At 55.5% G+C, this 14,118-nt stretch overlaps 1 protein-coding gene across 2 annotated transcripts in view; it reads right to left on the minus strand.

The window, feature by feature from the left end:
* The window catches only part of Kcnn3 (potassium calcium-activated channel subfamily N member 3), a 151,004-nt gene that overhangs the window by 125,430 nt on the left and 11,456 nt on the right, over positions 1 to 14,118 (minus strand). The gene's annotated exons all lie outside the window — the stretch shown is intronic.

The raw sequence follows: 14,118 nt of genomic DNA on the forward strand, positions 1-14,118 counted from the left end.
GTGGTGTGTGAGATCACAAAATGCTTTGTCACCTTCCAGTTCCCTGAAGCAGGGAGCTGGGAGGAAAGACGCTGATTAAAAGCCCAGGGCTCCCACCTCTCCAATCTCCCAGGCCCCTCCTGCTTCCCTCTCTCAGCTCCTCATTAGTGAGACCTAATCTTTGTCATTCAAAGGAAAAGAAGCCCAGAAATCGGAAATTGCCTGAGGGGAAAGCGTCCTCACCGGGGAACCAACAGCTTCCAGAGCAAACCCCTCTCCCTCAGGCCCCAGCCAGAATTCTCCCTCCCTCCCTCCCTGCAGCAGGGCTGTTTCCTTCCTGTCAGCCCCAGTGATGCACCACTTCCTGTGGGGACCGCTAGGGAATGGGAGGCTGTCTTCCTCCCCAGCCTCCACTCAGGTGGCAGAGACTCACAGGGTCCCAAGGGCCAGGGAGGGGAGTCTCACAGGAGCCTCCTCTGCCTCTGCCCCCCACAGCCCTCCCCCAGGCTCCCCGTCACGTCGCCCAGTCCAGACCCGCACCAGGGTCCTCCGCCTTGGTCCCCCAGACGCCTTCAGGGGACCTCAGGGGAGGCCCGCCAGGTGTTCAGGGCACCTCTGAGCACCCCAGCTTCATCAGAACCCGGGTGCCTGGCTGGAAGACCGAGGGTAGCCCAGAGAACAGGAGGGAATTTTCCGGGTAAAGACCAACCAGGACTAACCCATCACGGCATAAAAATGAACCCCCTGGCTCCCCGACCAGACCCCACATGCATGGAGTGAGAGGCGTGTATCAAGTTCTCCCCAGGCCCCTGCACCTCTCCCTTCATCCCCAGCAAACCCTGTGACTCTGGCTCCCAAACTTTGCTACACACTAGAATCACCAGGTTTTCAAAACCTCCCAACATCCAGGCTGCCCCCTGGAACACCAGCAGCTGGGAGCCAAGCACAGCCTTTTTTTTTTTTTTTAAGATCCCAGGGTGATTCCAAAATGAAGCAAAGCCTGGGGATCCCTGAGCAATGATGCTCGTGTCATCGGTCCTCTTGGTGAGGAAATTGGCCCGCAGGTTGCAGCACTTGCCTGACGTCCCACAGATGGTCAGCACAGAGTCAGGGGCCTGGTCCCCACCTCTGTGATTCCAGCAAGGAGTCCCCTCGCATCTACCTTTCTGCAGAGTCTTTCAGCTCTGTCTGCTCCGTACTTGTCCCCCCACCCGACCCCAGAGTCAGAGCCCCTTTGATCGTGAGCAGGGCGAGATGTGGAGTCAGGCAGAAGGGTGTGTGCAAGGCTGGGCATGGGGGCAGGGAGCCCACGAAGGGCCTCCTGGAAGTCGTGGGATCTGCAGGTTCTGCTCCGTCCTCAACAGACGGTGCCACTGAAGATCTCTCCAGAACAAAGCCTGGGCCTGGCCCAAGAGCTTCCCCCTTGGGATGGTACAAGGGAACCACACTCAAGATGGTAAGATGTAAGACAGATGACCAGAGAGCAAGGAGCCTGGAGCGGGCAGAGTCCAGGGATGAGCAAGAACACTCTGAACCGGAAGTGCTGTGATCCATTTCTTCACTGGCTGTGTGACTTGAGGCAGGTCACTTGCCCACTCTGGGTCTCAGAGTCCTCCTCTAGGTGACAGTGGGGTGGGACTACATAATCTAGGAGGGTCCCCCCAGGCCTTTCCTCCGTGCTTATGATGGCCTCACCCCAAACAGAAAGGGTCCACAGCCAGTTCGGGTGCCCACCGTCCTGTCAGCACACCTGCTGAACATACAGCCTAGGAGAGGGGCCCTGGGGCCACCCCCTCACCAGCCACCCCCATCGGTCCAGCCTTGGGGCCATCCTGAGCAGCTCAGAGTGGAAGTCTGTCAGTCCCTCCTCAGCTGGTGTCCCCAGGGAGCAAGGCAGGGGAGGCTGTGACACCTGGAAGCTCCCACCAGCCCCTGACCTGCTGCTCCCGGTTCCAAGGGCCAGGCACAATCCTGCTCCTGCTCCGGCTCACTCAGGGCCCCCTGACACAGTGATGCTCCCTGCTGCTGGTATTCCCCGCCCCCTCCCCTGCATCTGTCACTCTGCACCACACTCACCTTCTGCTACCAGAGGGCCCCTAGGGAATGGCCAGGCCTGACCCCCAGAAGGGCCAGGCATCGCAGCCAGGAGAAGGGGCTTTGAGAACATCCTCAGAGCCCTGCTTGCCACTTCTTGGCCACATGACCTTAACTTATCCTCTGTGGAATGGATCAGTAACAGCAGGGACTTCATGAAGTTCTTATAAACATTGATGACACGTCACACGTAGACACTTGGCTCAGCAATATGGAGGTTCCTCAGAAAATCTAGAACCATTATTTGACCCAGTTAGCCCACTCCTCAGCATATACCCAAAGGACTTAAAATATGCGCACGATAGCGACACTGCCGCATCAATGCTTATAGCAACTCCATTCACCTAGGGGACCAACCTAGGTGCCCCTCAACACATGAACGCACGAAGAAAATGTGGTACATACACACAATGGGATATTACTCAGCCATAAAGAAGAATGAAATTATGGCATTTGCCATTAAATGGATGGAACTGAAGGGCTGGGGATGTGGCTCAGTGGTAGAGTGTTTGCTTAGCATGCACGAGGCTCTGGGTTCAATCTTCAGCACCACACACACACACACACACACACACACACACACACAAAGTGAATGGAACTGGAGACTATCATGCTAAGTGAAATAAGCCAATCCCCAAAAAAACCCAAGGTCATATGTTATCTCTGATATGTGGATACTAACACCCAATAAGGAGAGGAGAGGAAAGAATAGAAGTTCATCGATCAGACAAAGGGGAATGAAGAGAAGGGAGGGAAACGGGGACAGGAAAGACAGGAGAGTGAATCAGACGTGACTTTCCTATGTTCATGTGGGAACACACAACCATGATGTGTAGCTCCACATCATGCACAACCACAAGAAGGGGCAGTTACTCTCTATGTAGGTATCATATGTCAAAATATGTCATGTATAGCTAAAAAGAACACATTTAAAAATCTAAAAACATATATATTTGGCTTAGCACAGAGCTGAGTGCTTACAGTAGGAGCTCAATAAATGAGAGTGCTTTTATATCTCCCGGGTCCCAGGCCCTTGCATGACCCCCGGACCGTGAGCTTGGTCCTTAACAAGTGTGTTAGTTGGGCTGAGCCCCAGCCTGTCTGCGGCCTTGACACTGTGCTCAGCTGCCCCAGGAACTACACCAGGTCCCCTGCCCACTCCTCAGCCAGGGCCAGCTCCTGACATCCCTCCACCGTTCAAACTACAGAATAATCCAGAAAGTAACGGTGCTTTGGGGGAAAGCCAGCTGCCTGGCCTCTCCCAGCCTGCAAGACCTCCACAGCTGGTTGGTTCCCGGCACCTCCAGCCAGAGCCCCCCACATCCCTAGGATTCCACATCCCTACGATTTCAGGCAGTGCCCGGGGCTCAGGTCTCAGGTGCCCTCGGGCCCCACCCCGGGCCCTCTTCACATCTGAGATGAGCGAGGGCTGCACCGGCTGGAAGGAAAACGCAGAAGGGGAGGCCTCTTCCAGTCGGAGACTGACCCCACCCAGAGAGAGTCCAGGCGGCTCCGTGGGGAGTCCCCCGCTCCAGTCACTCACTCTCACTTCCCAGAGAGCCGAGGAAAAGGCACTCGGCCACGGTTACAATTCCAGACGGCACTTAACAAAGTCCAAGGCTTCAGCAAGACAGACGCGGAGAAGCAACCACCCAGGGGACCTCTCGGGGAAGCTGTCTGCGCCGAGGGGCGGCTGGGAGACTTAATGAAGGCAGCTCCTCAGAAAACCAGGGCCTGCCTCGGTGACTGGCAGCAGGAGGGGTGGCCACGGAGGAGAGACAGAGGACAGGCCTGGTGGGGAGAGGCTCGGCCAGCAGGGACGTGGGGAGCAAGCGCCACCCCAGGGGTGATGGGGTTCCCCAGTAGACCCAGATCTGGGCGGGAGCCCCGCCCCCCACTCCTTTCCCCTCCCACCCCTCCTCCAGCCCCTCCATTATGCAAATCAAGTGACTACACACAGATTTGCATAATTCATGCATTATTGGTACGTGCTCCTGTCAAGCTTTTAGACTTTATAAAGCAATTTTGCTACCTTTAATGGGGAGCCCGACCCAAGGTTCTAGAGGGAGAGATTTCTGTCCTTTCTTCGTTAAACACAGTCTTTAAATCTGAAGCTGGGGAGAGAGTCCATGACAGAAATGAAGACACTTCCGGTCAGAAACGTGACCAAACTCTTAGTGGACACTTTAGCCAAGAGTCTATCAAGCGCCCGGGTCACCGGTCCTGCAGTCCAGTCCCTCGCATGCTCAGACCGTGCAGGGGTCCCCAGGGAGGAAGAGGAAGCAGCGACGTAGATGTCAAGATGGTGCAGTCTCTTCAGCCCCCACTCTGCGTTGTCCTCAGTTTCAGTGTTTTACAAAGTGCTTCCGACTGCTCTCATACCCAGTGCCCACAGTCACGCTCTCGGGTTGGAAAGGCGACATTTTCACCCGCATCTAAGAGAGGAGGAAATGCCAGCGCAGAGAAGCCAGAATCATCCCTCACAACGGAACCCTGTCCCTCCACGTTCCTCCCTCTGCCCCAGGGACAGCGAGGGCCTGGCCTCCTTCCTCCCTCCTGGCCCGGATGGAGACCGCCAGTCAGCCAGTCAGTCTTCCCGCACTCTTCCCTCCAGCTCAGATAGCACCTCACCACCCTTCTCGTCACAGCCCTCCTGGCAACTGGGACGGGGACCAATTGTTCCGAGCTGACACCCAGATAAAACCTGTTTGCAATTCCTGCATTCTGTCCTGCCAACTCCCCAGCACCCAGCCAACGTGGTGACAGAGCCACAGGTTTCTGGGAAGTGCCTGTGGGCTGAGCTCAGCCTGGCTGCTCAGCCTCAGGAACCCCAGACAGCCACCCGTCAGCGGCTTCCCCCTCCCAAGGCCTCAACTGGAACCAGGGGCACCCGCCTCTGGGAGCAGAAGAGGGACTCCCATGCCCCAGAACCCAAGAGGTCTCCGCTTTTCTCCCTGCGGGGCCCACCACACAGGCCACCGGACGATGCCACAGGGCCAAGGTGGACCCCAGCCTCGCTGCACTGCCCCCCCCCCAAGGGCCTCAGCCAGAAAAGCAGCCAAACCCCTCCTTCTGGTCCACGCTGCAGAGATGGAATACCCGCTCTTCTCCCACATCCAGTGACCTAGACGTCCCTCCCAGCCAGCCCACAGCCGCCACCTCCACTCTGCCCGGCCTCACCTGCTCCTCCTCACATGAAGCCCTCCCCTCTCCCTGGTCCCCCAGGTCACAGATGGGAGCTCCAGATCACCTGGGCCTGCTCCGCCAGGGCCAGACCAGTAGTTTCCTTCCTGATATTTACAGCCACCCGGGCTCTTTTCAGGAGGATCATTAAGCAGCCGCCTTCCCAGGTGGAGCGGGGAGCATCTGCCCCCAGAGGAGAGTGTTTTATCACCAACCTTGTTCAGAAGTGGCGGTACATGGTGATAATAAAGAACAGACCGAGTTTCCGTCGGTTTTATTTTATTTTTTACATGCTCCACAGACGACGCGCCCCCTCCTCGTCTGCACCTCGAGCACACAGTCCTCCCCCGCCTGCCCCTTGGTACACCACGGTCCTTAGGTGGCTGCAGCCAGCCGGGTCACATTCAGGAAATGAAAGAGCCCAGGACTATGGAAGAGGAGCTGCTGAGCCGGAGGAAGCCGGGCCTTGAGAAGCTCCACTTCTCCGTGCTGCACGGTTGGGGGTAATCAAGGCGTTGGGGGACTGCCCTTTGGGGACCCGCTGTGCTTGCTGAAGGAGGAATTGATGATTCAAGTACTCTGTATGCTGCTGGTGCTGGTGCTCCAACCAGACGCATCGCTGTTCTGTAACGTGGGCCTTAGAGCGGCCCCCCAAGCCCAGCCTTCCATCACCGCCACCCCCACACACATACGGGCAAGCAACAGACTTCACAGCCCCCCTGTTAGTAGTGACGGAACCGAGTCGCGCCCACCGAGCCCCACACCGCACATCCTCGGGCCCTGGGCCTCCTCTCGGGTCCCTCACCCCCGCCCACCCTGCTACCCCTCCTGCCAGGCCTGCCCTCATTCATTACTGCACAGTCACAGGGGTCCCCGTGTACCAAGCACTGTTGGCACCATCATCATGTCCCTTATCGTCTGGAATCCCGGCAACCCCCGAGCACCACCATCCCCACTCTAAGTAAGAGGATACTGCCCCTCAGAGAGCCCACACATCTGTCCGGGTCACTCTGAGGGAGAAGGAACAGAGCCAGGGTGAATATCAGGCCACTGGTGCCAAATCCAGCATCCTCCTCTCTGGAGCCGGAGCTGGGCCAGGACCCAGATGGAGCCCCGGGCAGAGGTCCAGCCAGAGTCTGGGAAATGCCATGGCAGAGGGAGGCACTGAGGATCCAGGGGACTTGCCAACACTGCGAGCAAGGCCAGCGGCTGACCCTGCTGACCTACTCTCCAAACGCGCTACCTGAGCGGCCTGCAGGGACACTGTTGTGTTGAAAAGTTGACTTGAGGTAGATGGCAAAGGTCCTCCTTGTGAGCCACATAATCGTAACACCCCAGGATTCTGCTGGATGTCTTCCTGGGATTGCTCCCAGCCCTTCAAAGCCAACCCATCCAAGATGGATCCCTCCATCCAAGCTGCTCCCAGGGAGATGAACTCTCGTCTTGCCCAGTTCACCACTATTCCTTATCAATTAAAAATAGTACCCACTACTGAGTCCAGAACTATGAGCCTGTGTTCTCACCGAATCCACGGTCCACTCTCACAGCGCCCCCTCCGTGGGCTAAGCATCCACCCGCCCTTCCCACAGGCAGAGCCGAGGATCACGGAGCCCAGGCAGCTTGCCCATCCACACACAGACGCTGCCCAAGCTGCGGCCCAGCCGAGCGGCTCCAACGTGCCGTTGCTATTGCTCCCGTATCTACTCCTCCCCTGTCTTTGAAAACAGGCAGGAAGAGGGTGTACACCATCTCCCTCGGTCCTGGCCGGGAGCCAGCGCTGGTGGGTTCCAGAAGGAGAACCCCCCAGCCAGGGCGCGAGTGCCGGCTGGTGCCTGCTGGCGTGGGCACCGTGCCACCCCACTCTCTGGGAGCAGCAGGCTGCCTGACGGCTCGCTGCTTCCCACCCTCCAAGAAAGGGCTAGATGCTGAGCAGAGCCGTGAGCGACTGAGCCACAGCACTCACGTCGACGCTCTTAGCCAACCCAGTTAGTTACCCAGGGAGAGAAGAGTCCCCCCCTGTTCCCAGGTGGCCTTTTCCCCTTGTCCCCCGTTGGGTCCATGCCTTCATTTCTCCTCTAGATCAAGGCAGTGACACCGCGTCCAGTCTCCTCCTTCTGTGCTCCGTCCCCGTGTCCTGGCTTGATCTCGCCACTTGGCCCTGCTGAAATACCTTCCACTGATGCTGTGCCTTTGGACAGAAGTGCAGCTCCTCGGCCTGGTGTGCAAAACCTCCATGAATGGGGGCTCCTGTCCCCTCCCAGCCTGTCTCCCCAGCACTTCTAGGAAGACCTGCTTTGTCCCTCCCTGAGAGCACCAGGCGCTTTTCAACCCTGGGCCTCTGCCTCTACTGTCCCCTCAGCTCCGAACACTCAGGAGGCCTCACACACCGAGTCCCTCCTCCTCGGACAAGAGTCCCGACACTAACATTCACAGACATACTCTTAACATGACATTGTTCCTCTGTAGCTCACGTGTCCCGGTTACGGCAGCCTGCACACCCCTCAACTATATCCTGCCTGTTGGGGTCCCCAACGTCTCCAGGGTCAGCACCTGGCACAGAATGGGCATCCGTGAAAATGTGCCCGGTACAATATCTTAAAATCTTCCATGCAGGGGTACAGACCTTTCCCCAGTAGCAACTGTCTTCTCCTGGGGGCTGGTTGTCAGCTCAGCATGGGAACTTGCTTCTCAAGGTGGCCACTGGGGAATCCTGGCCCACTCACCTCAAAAGGATTCGAGCAACGCCTGAGCTGGCACACTCGGCTGATTCTCCCCCCACCGAGAAATCTGCCACTCACCCAGTTCTGTCTCCCACTCACGCGCACAGAAATAATAGCCCTGCATTTTCCTGCAAATTCCATCTTCCCCAAATGGAGACTTCAGCTCCACCTGTTCAAGGAAACACGAACCAAGAAGCAAGATGGAGCAGGCCCAGGAGAAGAGCCTCGTGGCCTCACGGGGGCACAGTGGGATTTCAGGACTGTCCCCTTCCCAAAGTTCTCGTTCAGCTCTGGGCTCGAAAGTTCATCACCTCAACACCCGCCACTGGCTGTCACATCAGGCGTTTTCCCCTGTCCAGGCTGCCCTGTGGCCCATACCTCAGCCCCACTGAGTCCTACCAGGACAAAGGACATGGTGGCCGGGCACAGTGGTACACACTTGTAATCCCAGGGACTTGGGAGGCTGAGGCAGGGGGATTGCAAGTTTGAGGTAGACTGGAACAACTCAGAAAGACCCTTTCTCAACAGCAAAAAAATAAAAATAAATAAAAGGGGCTGAGGATACGGCTCAGTGTAAAGCACCCCCGGCTTGCCTTCCCAGTACCGGGAAAAATCAGACATGGAGACTAGTAACCAAGAAAGAATCCCATCGAGGCACAAGGCGCCAGACTCGGATCTTCTGACTCCTGATCCAGAGTTTCCAACAACACTGAGCTGTCCCTTGGGAAAGGGGACAGAAGGAGAAGAACCGAATGGCAAGTCACAGTTAATAAAGCAACCTTGCTCATCTTCTCTTTTGTCTTCAGAACAATCAATGTCATAGCATTAACATGGGGTTATTCTTTGTTTCACTGGACTCTACCCACTAGATGCCTGTAACCTCTCTTCCCTAATTGGGACAACCGTAAATGTCTCCAGACTTGGCTCCATGTCTCCCTGGAGTTAAGGAAAGGCCAGTTAGATCCCAGGTCTCGACCTCCCCCTGACCTCGCTTCTCTCCTGGGCATGCTCCTTCTCAGCCTCTCCAGCCCCGGGCCGGCCCAGGTGTCCCCTCGGCACCCGTCCCTCCACTCCAGCGGTGGGGCATGGGCATGTCTTAGGTTCTTGTGCAAGCAGGAAAGGAAATCGGCTTTAACAAAGTGTCAAGTCACTGGATTCAGGTCATTCACATCACAAAACTCCTACAAGGCAGGGCCAGCAGCCCCATGCAACAGACAACTGGACGCAAAGATGAATCATTAAAGTCATGCGGCCAATGAAGGTCAGGGATCAGCTCTGAACATAGGTCAGAAGGCCCATGCCCAGCAGGCCTGGGCTGCCCACGTGGGGTGGCCCAGGTCCCAGCATCAGATATCGGGAGGGTTGAGAGAGGACCTTAAAGGCCATTCCTGCTCCCTCCCCACACTTCCCCAGATACGGTGGCCTCCCTGACCAGTTTCTGAGAGCCCTGCGAACTCTGAGGACTTCTGGACACTAGGCCAGTTGGTTGGCCTTGAGGCTGGTGATGCCCAACACTGACACCGCCCCTCCCGCCAGCTGTGAGTCCTTGGGGAGGTCATGCCACCTCTCCAGGACCATTCACCCCCCCCCTTTACACAAACACACACAAGCTGTCCCGGGAGTTGAAGCTGCTGAACATTTGAATTATTTCAGTGACTTTCCATAACATCAGGATTTCCAGCCGTGCTGGGGGGAAGACGGGGGTTCTGATCATCTGATCCTCTATATTCATCAAACTGCTCTGGGGTCATCGGGGAAAGAGGGAAATTTGACCTTGAAGTATGGACCCACCCAGTAACTTCCAGTGACCTCCATGGAGTGAGCACCCAGTGTACACAGATAATTCATTGGAAATGTTTGAAAAGTTGCTCCGAACCTTCCTCTGGAATGCAGAGGCCCGTGGCCCAGGTGCCGGCCCTGTCAACTCTCACAACTTCTAAGGCACAGTCCAGCACGTTACGTTGAAATGGACACACCTTAAATCTGACAGGTCCAACGGCAAATCCCTCTTCCCCCAAAACTGCTTCTCCCATAGTCCCCTCCGTTCCTTCCGGTTGCTTGAGCCAGAAGCCTTGGCCTCGCCCGCATCTGCCCTCCCCCTCACCCCCTCCCCCTCCCCAATGCATCCAGTTCACATGCCAGGCACCACCACCCTCCACGGGACCGTCACCACGACTTCTCGCAGGGTCCCCCTGACCTTGCCTCCCTGTGGGTTCCTCACCTCTCTACTCACAACCCTCCGCCTGCCCCCATCTGACCGCGAGGAGAGCGGAATTCGTCATCATGTCCACAGAGCCCTGCAGAGTCTGCGGCTTCCTCTCCTGTCATCACCCGTCACTCACCACGTCAGCCTCACGGGCCACCCTGCTGCCTGAGAACTGTCTGGTACACAGAAGACACCGGCCACATGGTCCACCGAGCCCTGCAATGTGGCCATGCAACCGGGTTTTACAGGCATCTTTTTCTTTTCTTTTTTTTTTTTTTTTTTTTTTGAGGGGGGATACCAGGGATTGAACCCAGGGGCGCTTGACCACTGAGCCCTGTCCCCGGCCCTTTTTCATATTTTATTTAGAGATGGGGTCTCGCTGAGTTGCTTAGGGCCTCACTAAGTTGCTGGGGCTGGCTTTGAACTCGAGATCCTCCTGCCTCAGCCTCCTGAGCCACTGGGAATTCAGGCATGGGCCACTGCGCCTGGCCTTTCATGCATTTCGTTGTCAAGTTTTAATTTAAAAACAAATGCAACATTCGTTTACTGGAAAACTCTTGAGTATGTTTTTGATAACTTGGGTGTTTATTTCACTATAACTTAATGAATTCTAAATACAAATTAGGTGTTTCCAATGAACGTTTAGTGTCTGATTGATCGACACAGGCTGCAAACATGATACCCACCCAACCTCAAAGGGTTAGTATAAAAAATAGAATGTAAAATATTTCATTAATAATATTTTACATTAATTACACATTGAAATTATAATTTTTTGGTTATATCAGGTTAAATGAAATATATTAACATTAATTTCACATTTCTCTTCTTAAAATAGGGCTACTAGGAAACCTAAATGACAGATGCAGTTCGCATTCTGCTTCTTTTGGACAGGGCTGTCCTGACCACAGCTGGCCCAGGACCTTCCTGTCCCTATTTCCTTGTTCCTCAAAGAGGAAATCACCCTTAGATCTTTCACCCACGTCACATTCTCAGTAAGGCCTTCCCTGAGCATTCTCAGTGCACTGTGGCTCATGCCTACAATCCCGGAAGATCCCGAGTTCAAGGCCAGCCTCAGCTGTTCAGCAAGTACCTGTCTCAAAATAAAAACTATAAAGGACTCAGGCTGGGCTTGTGGCTCAGTCGTAGAGCACTTGCCTGGGATGTGTGAGGCACTGGGTTCGATTCTCAGCACCACATGTTAAATAAGATCCATCAACAACTAAAGAAATTTTTTTTTAAAAAAGTATATATATATATATATGACTGGGGATGATGTAGCTCAGTTATAGGCACAATCCCCAACGCTACAAAACAAAATAATAATCATCAAATAAAATAACCAGGTCAGACGTGGTGGCACACACCTGTAACCCCAGCAGCTCAGGAGGCTGAGGCAGAAGGATGGCAAGTTCAAAGCCAGCCTCAGCAACTTATCGAGGCCCTAAGCAACTCAGTGAGACCCTGTCTCTAAATAAAATATTAAAAGGGCTGGGGATGTGGCTCAGTGGTTAAGCACCCCTAGGTTCAATCCCTGGTACCAAAAATAAATAAATAAATAAAACGCCCACTCTCCCCTCAAAATCTAATGCCTCTCATTGCTGCTTTATTCTCCATCATAGCACTTCTAACATAACACCATATGTAATTGACTGATGTCATTTTCCCTAGTATCCACAGCACCTAGAATAAAATGCCCGCACACCATAGGTGCTCAGTAACTATTTGTTGCATGGATAAAATCCTCTGTCTTTATGCCTGGACTTGCTATTCAGCTGAAAGTTTTTCAAGGGCAGTGCCTAGCGCATAGTAGGTGCTTAACATGTGGCTACTGATCTGTCGGCCGGGGTCGTTGGGGAAACAGAGGCAGCCTAGCCAAGCCATCCGGGGAAGGCCCGTGGAGGTGCCCAGGGTCTCTGGTTGGACACTGCGTCCCCTGCTCCTCTCAGCCCACCCCAGACAAGCCCCAGACAAGTCAGGGGAAGGCACATTTCCTTTCCTTTCCATCGATTTTTATTCTCCCAGTGAGAAGACAAATCTGCTTCCCCTCTGCCAGAAGGCCCCGAGCCACGGCTCCTTACATTATAGTAATTAAATCCCTGCTGCGAGGAGGGTTCGGGAGACAAGCGGGCCTGGTGCCAAGGGCTGGCCCGCAGGCAGGAGGCGTCAGGGAGGGCGGCTGGCCAGAAGGCCCGTCTCTCAGCTGTCTCCTGAGAGCGAGGAAATCCACTTAGCCACAAGGCCTTCACAGGTTTTCACTTGGGGACGGAAGACAAACCTCCCCAGCCCACCATCCAACAGACCCCCAGCCAGGAACGCCGCAGCCGCCCATTCCGGGGGACCCCCACTGCCCTTCCAGAGACGGCCAGTGGAAGCTCCTGGTCCTCCCGCTCATCGCTCCCACTCCCCAGATGACAAAGCAGAGGCCAGGGACCAGTGTGCTGGGCCGTGCCCGGCGCTTCTCTCCACCCACAAGCTCCGCTGAGCTTTGCTGACCTCACACAGGCCAAGCCCACATCACAGGTGCTCTGACAGCAGCGTGTCATTGACTCCCCGCAGCAGCCCCAGCACCCAGGTTACAATGACAACCCCCCCCCAACCTCCACAAGGACACTGACAATCAAAGTATTGAAGCAATTTCCCGAAGGCCCACAGCCAGGAAGTGACAGAGCCAGGACGGAGACTCGGATCCATCCAGGGCTAAAGCTGCCGTGGCGCCCACCTGTGATTCAACAACACGGGAGGCTGAGGCAGGAGGATAGCAAGTTCAAGGCCAGCCTGGGCAACTTCATAAGACACATCTCACAATAAAAAATAAGAAGGGCGGGGCTGTAGCACAGCCGTAGAGCACCCCCGGGCCCAACCCTGGTCCTGGGGGAGAGAGGAATAGAACTCACACCTGCCATTCCTTGGCCAGGGGCTGCCTCCCCCACCCGACGGTGAGCCCCGGCAGGTATGTACCAAGCCCTGACCAGGTGTCCTCCCTGCAGCTTGTCTCTGTCACTCTTCAGGGCACATGATCTCCAGAGAGAGAAAGCATCCTCGTCCCCGTTTGGTCAGCCAGACCCGGAGATGGAGACGAAGGTCAGCTCCCTCCACAGGCTGCGCAGCCTGAAACCACAGAGCTGGGACGAGAACCCAAAGTGCCTGCTTATGATGGCTCAGCTGACCCCTTCCACCCGTGGAGACTTCCCGGGCCCCCGCCGGGCCTGCCCTGTCCCTGGCTCCTGGAGACCCAACACACCTCTGCATTAAATCGGCAGCACCCCTCCACCTCCCCGCACCCATCCGTGAGCCCAAGTCGTCCACCAAAGCTCTGGTGGGAGCTGGAAGGGCAGGGGGCAGGGGGCAGGGGTTGAGAACTGTGAGAGACAAGAACATCCCCCTGGTCAAAAGAGCCCAGTCCAGGAGATGCTCTGCACAAGCCCGTCTGCGGCTGGAGCCAGCAGAGACCCGGCCCTGGGTTTGAATCCCAACTCCACTGCTTCCCAGCTAAGAGGAAGCCACTGGGCAAGTCACCTAACCTCTCCCAACCCCAAGCCTGTCCCCTGCCAAATGGGGGTGGGTATGTTCACCTCACAGTGTTGTCAGGAGGATTTAATGAGATGAGCCATAAAAAGCGTATAATAAATATTTGCTTTGGGGGCTGGGGCTGGGGCTCAGTGGTAGAGCACTTGCCTGGCACATGTGAGGCCCTGGGTTCGATCCTCGGCACCACATAAACAATAAAGGAATAAAGGTATTGTGTCATCGACAACTAAAAGATATATTAAATAAATAAGTAAATATTTCTTTTCTTTTCCTCCCCATCTCTTCTCTTTTTCGGTCCTTAATAAGATTCCAGGTCACCAGGCCTGGTGGCCCACACCTGTAATCCCAGCAGCTCAGGAAGCTGAGGCAGGGGGATTCCAAGTTCAAAGCCAGCCTCAGTAACTT

Source organism: Callospermophilus lateralis, chromosome 7 (assembly GCF_048772815.1).
Source record: "Callospermophilus lateralis isolate mCalLat2 chromosome 7, mCalLat2.hap1, whole genome shotgun sequence".
Lineage (NCBI taxonomy): Eukaryota > Metazoa > Chordata > Mammalia > Rodentia > Sciuridae > Callospermophilus > Callospermophilus lateralis.